This window comes from Phascolarctos cinereus, unplaced genomic scaffold (assembly GCF_003287225.1).
Source record: "Phascolarctos cinereus isolate Bilbo 61053 unplaced genomic scaffold, phaCin_HiC Scaffold_4;HRSCAF=312, whole genome shotgun sequence".
Classification (NCBI taxonomy): domain Eukaryota; kingdom Metazoa; phylum Chordata; class Mammalia; order Diprotodontia; family Phascolarctidae; genus Phascolarctos; species Phascolarctos cinereus.
The window spans coordinates 405,319,452-405,325,677 of record NW_027555847.1 but is presented as its reverse complement, the minus strand read 5'-3'; the positions used below and the strand labels follow the sequence as shown (position 1 = coordinate 405,325,677).

General features: G+C 39.5%; 1 pseudogene; it reads left to right on the top strand.

Annotated features, from left to right (window-relative positions):
* The first annotated feature begins 3,802 nt into the window (after positions 1-3,802).
* Positions 3,803-5,028, top strand: LOC110220433 (fructose-bisphosphate aldolase A pseudogene; annotated as a pseudogene).
* Positions 5,029-6,226: the final 1,198 nt, after the last annotated feature.

Below are 6,226 nucleotides of genomic sequence, written 5' to 3'. Positions count from 1 at the left end.
GAAATAGATAATTTTCCATTTAAGTTCTTCATAAATTTGAGCTTACACTAAAGGCTTCATTATTCTTTGTGCTCTAAATGATATCCTGAAGTTGATGCACCTCTCTCAATTCATAATTTATTATTAGCTAATGGCATAAACACAAAGGAACAATCAGGTTCACTGCTTGATTAAAAATCTAAGATAGCTAGTCTATCAAAACAAAATACTTAAATCTGTAGACCAAGATAGCTTATGACATTACACTAAGACTTTTTGGGACATTCTGCAATACATAATTCAGATTTATAGATTTAATTTATAGTTTAAGGGTATACACTTTTAAAATTTAAAACTTCAACAAGATTGTTGGGACACTCTGTTTATAAGTATAATGAGAGAAAATAAAGGTTCATAGACATTTTCAGCCTGTTGTACAAAGTATTGCTGGTACTTACAAAGAAAGTTTTCATTATGAGGAACTGGTCTGTATAGTCATTTCTTTCTTTATTTTTTTTTCTTTTTGATTTTCTGCTAAATTTTCTTGTTCTTTTTTTATTTTTATTTATTTTTTAAATTTTTAACATGTGTTTTTAAAACTTTGGGTTTACAAATTTTCTCCCTTCCTTCCTCCCCACCTACCCTCACCTACAGGTTATAGATGTGTAGTCATGCAAAACACTTCCATAGTAGTCGTGCTTTGAAAAACTGAGTATATTTCCCTTCATCATAATCTAACCCTCATGTATTCTATTCTCTCTTTTGACTCTGTTCCTCCTCAGAAGTGTTTGCTTCTGATTACCTCCCCCAATCTGCCTTCCCCTCTGCCATCTCCCTGCTCTCTTGTCCCCTTCCCCACTTATTTTCCTGTAAAGTAAGACAGATTTCCATACGCCATTGTATATGTTATTCCCTCCTTAAGCCAAATCCTATGAGAATAAGATTCACTTATTCTGTCTCACCTTCCCCCATTTCCCTTCCAATATAAAAGTCTTTTCTTGTTTGTTTTATGTGAGATAATTTACCCCATTCTACTTCTCCCTCTCTCCTCCCAACATAATCTTTTCTCACCCCTTAATTTTATTTTCCAGATATCACCCCTTCATCTTCAACTCACCCTGTGCCCCCTATCTATCTATACACACATATAATTTTTTCCCTCCCACTACCCTAATACTGACAAAGGACTCATGAGTTACAAAAATCATCTTTCTGTGTAGGAATATAAACAGTTCAACCTTAATAAGTTTCTTATGATTTCTCTTTTCTGTTTACCTCTTCCATGTTTCACTTGAGTCTTGTATTTGGAAGTCAAATTTTATATTCAACTATGGTCTTTTCCTCAGGAATGCTTTAAAGTCTCCTATTTCATTGAATGACCTTTTTTTTTTTGGCTAGGCAATTGGGTTAAGTAACTTGCCCAGGGTCACACAGCTAGTAAATATCAAGTGTCTACGGCCAGATTTGAACCGGTCCTCCTGACTCCAAGCCTGGAGCTCTATCTCCTGTGCCACCTAGCTGCCCCTGAATGACCATTTTTTACCCTGAAAGATTATACTCAGTTTTGCTGGGTATGTAATTGTTGGTTGTAATCCTATCTCCTTTGCCCTGTGGAATATCATACTCCATGCCCTCTGGTCCCTCAATGTAGAAGCTGCTAAATCTTGTGTTATCCTGATTGTGTTTCCACAATTCTTGAATTATTTCTTTCTTGCTGCCTGCAATATTTTCTTCTTGACCTGGGAATTCTGGAATTTGGCTACAATATTCCTAGGAGTTTTCCTTTGGGGATCTCTTTCAGGAGGTGATCGGTGGATTCTTTCAATTTCTATTTTGCCCTCTGATTCTAAAATATTAGGGCAGTTTTCCTTGATAATTTCTTGAAAGATGATGTCTAGGCTCTTTTTTTTGATCATGGCTTCCAGATAGTCCAATAATTTTTAAATTCTCTCTCCTGGATCTATTTTCCAGGTCAGTTGTTTTTCCAATGAGATATTTCACATTGTTTTCTATTTTTTCATTTTTTTGTATTTGTTTTACAGTGTCTTGATTTCTCATAAAGTCACTAGCTTCCAATTGCTCTATTCTAATTTTTAAGGAAGTATTTTCTTCAGTAGTCTTTTGGACTTCCTTTTCCATTTGTCCAATTTTTCTTTTTAGGGCATTTTTCTCCTCGTTGGCTTTTTGGACCTCTTTTGCCATTTGGGTTAGGCTATTTTTTAAGATTTTTTTTTTCTTCAGTATATTTTTGGGTCTCCTTTAGCAAGCTGTTGACTTGTTTTTCATGATTTTCTTGCATCACTCTCATTTCTCTTCCAGTTTTTCCTCTACTCCACTTACTTGGGTTCTCAAAATCCCTTTTCAGCTCTTTCATGGCCTGGGACCAATTCATATTTTTCTTGGACACTTTGGATGTAGGAGATTTGACTTTGTTGTCTTCTCATAGTTGTTATGTTTCCATCTTCTTTGTCAACAAAGAAAGATTCTATGGCCTGATGTCTTTTGCAAGGTTTGTGCATGATCCCAGCCAATTACTCGAGTTATAAACTCTTTGTTAAGGTAGGAGTCTGCTTCCAGTGTGGAGAATGTACTGTCTAAGCTTTGAGAGTTTTGTGCAGCTGTTTTCAGATATACTTCCAGGGACCTGTAAATTTTCAATTCTTCCAAGGTGGTATGCTAAGGGGCAAGATGTTTATGCCTTTCCTGGCCTGTGCTGTGTTCTGTGAGTGATCAGAAGCACTGTTTTCTGCCTTGAACTCTGAGGAGGATTTCCTCTTCACCACCACTACAAGCTACACCACACCAGCATTCCTCCTCGCCCCAGGATAGCCATTCAGAATCTAAGTATGGGCAAAGCTAGAGAATCCTGCTCCAGCAAAGAGATCTCTGCAATTGCCCTCTCAGCAGTCACTCAATTTCCCCTCAGTCTGTGTGGGCCAGGAGCTTCAGAAGTAGCCACTACCCCAGGGCTGTTCCAGGGACTAGGGCTGGGACCAAGTTTGTCTCTTACCTCAGTCACAGGCTTTTCCTGCTGACCCTCTAAGTTGTCTTTGGTATTTGTGGGTTGAGAAGTCTGGAAACCACCACAGCTGCCGGTGATTCAGTCCTCTGAGGCCTGCTCCAGGTTTGCTGAGGCTTGTTTTGCCTGCGCACACATGCTGAATTGTTTTCCTCTCCCTGCCTGGTGAGATACACCTTTCTGATCAATCATCCAGGTTACCTTGGGCAGGAAATTTGTTTCACTCAGTCTTTTTCTGGATTTTTTTGGTTTAGAATTTGTTGAGAGGCATTTTCTACAGGTATTTGGAGGGGTTTTGGGGAAAACTCAAGCAGTCACTGTTTTTTTACTCTACTGTCTTCAAATCACTGATATTTAGATAAACAAATTAAAACACCTCTGGAATATGACCTCATAGTCATTTGGTTGGTAGTTAAACATAAAGGAAAATGACAAATTTTTGTAAAAAAGCAGGTACATTTATGCATTGTTGGTGGAGTTGTAAACTGGTCCAACTCTTCTGGAAAGTAATTTGAAACTGTGCTCTTGAAGAGTAATTATATTATTAATCTTTGCATACCTTTTGACCCATTGATACCACTACTGTGTCTATACTACAAAGAGATCAAAGAGAGAGAAACAGGACCTACAGGTATGAAGACGTTTATAGGAGCTCCCTTGTGATATCAAAGAATTAGAAACTGAAGAGTGCATCTATCATTTAGAAAGTGACTGAACAACTTATGGTATGTGTGTGTGTGAAGGAAGGGGTAAGTTTCATAGAAAAGTGTGAAGAAATGTATGAACTGATACAAAGCAAAGTGAATGGCAGAAGTTCGGTTCTTGACCATAACTGGTCTGCTTTCTGCCTGTAAGCCCACCACTGAGGCCCACAGCCCTGCTTCTGGAGGTGAGGAAACTACCAGCACAGCCAAGGAAAACATATCCTGCCAATACATAGCATTGACACTAGAACAAAAGAAAGAACTGATATAGCTCATCAAATTGTTGCTCTGGGCAAGGGAATCTTGGCAGCAGATGAGTCCACTGGTAGCATTGCAAACTGGCTGCAGCCCACTGAAACTTAGAACACAGAGGAAAATCTTCACCTCTTTAGGCAGTTACTTCTGACAGCAGATGATCAAGCAAACTCCTGTATTGGAGGTGTTATCCTTTTCCTTGAGACACTTTACCAGAAAGCCAATAATGGTCATCCTTTCCCCAAAGTCATAAAGGCAGAGTGGCTTTGTGGGCATCAAGGTGGACAAAGGTCCCTGGCAGGGACCAATGGCAAGACTACCATCCAAGTTCTGGATGGGCTGAGTGAGCACTGTGCCCAGTACAAGAAGGATGGAGCTGACTTTGCCAAGTGGTGTGTTGTACTGAAGATTGGTAATAATACACCTTCCCCACTTGCCACCATGGAGAATGTTAATGTGCTGGCCTGATATGCCAGCATTTGCCAGCAGAATGGCATTGTCCCCATTGTGGAGCCAGAGATCCTCTCTGATGGAGAACATGATCTGAAGTGTTGCCAGTATGTCACTGAGAAGGTCCTGGCTACTCTCTACAAAGCTCTGAGTGACCACCATGTCTATCTGAAAAGGACCTTGCTGAAGCCTAACATGGTCACCCATGGCCATGCCTGTACCCAGAAGTATTCACATAAGGAGATCGCAATGGCAACTGTCACTGCCCTTTGCCAGCCTATGCCTCCTGCAGTCACTGGTATCACCTTCCTGTGTGGGGTTCAGAGTGAATAGGATGCCTGCATCAACCTCAATGCCATCAACTCCTGCCCCTTGCACAAGCCATGGGCCCTGACCTTTTCTTATGGCCAACCCTTGCAGGCATCTGCCCTCAATACCTGGAGTGGAAAGAAGGAAAATGTCCAGGCTGTCCAAGAGGAATAAATTAAGCAGGCCACGGCTAACAGCCAATCTCAAGGCAAGTATATTCCAAGTGTAAAGTCAGGAGCTGCAGACAGTGAGTCTTTCTTTGTCTCTAATTATGCCTACCAAGTCAAGGCCTTCCATCTGGGTATGCCCTAATGCTCCAGGCCATCCCTCACAGTCCAGGAAGAGGATGAGATCCCAGAGCTTTGTGCTGCCCTTTCCCATTACTTCTAACTTGTGTGGTATTGTTACTTTCTAGTTAATCTAGTGACCCCTCCTCAGCCCACTTTTTCCCAATAAACAAGTATTTAACGAGGAAAAAAAAACAAAGTCAAGTGAACAAAACAAAGAGAAGTATTTATATAATAATAATATAAGGACAAATGATTTTCAAAGACTTAAATACTGTGATCAGAGCAATGAAAACAATGAGAAAAAGAATGAGGGGATTGAGATTTGGGCATGGCTAATGCAGGAATTTGTTTTTATTTACTACATATTTTAATGGGCTTTGTTCTTGCTTTCACAAATGGTGAAGGAGGGAAAGTGAGGGGGAGAAAATTGGAGAAAAATTCAAAAATAAAAATGAAATAAAATATGCATTTTTTAAAAATACAGTGAACCATAACTGATAGTTTACATAGTTCTTTGTTATTCATACATAGCACCCTCTCTGTGCTACTTCCTCCTATTTGGTCCTCACAGGTATATAAGTAAGGTGCGCAAATGAACAACTACTCTCACAACATTATGGAAATGTATTGATAGTACCATAGTCACACTCCACTCCAGTAATTGTCCCATTAATATTTAGTCACAAGACACAATTAACTCAAAGATACAATATAATCTATTAAAATGACATAGCAAAATCGAAGCTATAAAATATTTTGCCTATAAATTGAGTGGCATGTTCTCAAAATATACATAGTATCAATGGAAAAGTGAGCCAAAACAGAGTACAGTGGTAGAGAGGCATATACATACCTGTAGGGAATGAAAATGGCCAAAGTAACTAACAATACTGCAAAACCTTGATATGCTTTCTCTTCTAGTAGAGTCCTCAAAAAAAAAAACCTCCCACTAAGTGCAATATTCCTGCCAGCACATTGCTCATCTGATATTCCAAGGGCTGATCATCTCTATAGATAGCTTTTGGTTGATAGGGCCAGCTCTCTGTTTAGTCCATATTTGACTACTTCCTTGGCTTTAAAGGTCATGTTCCTTGTTTCTGGTGTTCAGAGTCTACCTCCCTGAATCAGTGTCAGTCTAGTGTGTTTCTCTGCTCTTTGTGCCTCAAACTCTCTACAACTGACTTTCCATTTGTTAAAAGGGGCATATGCCTCTCAATAAG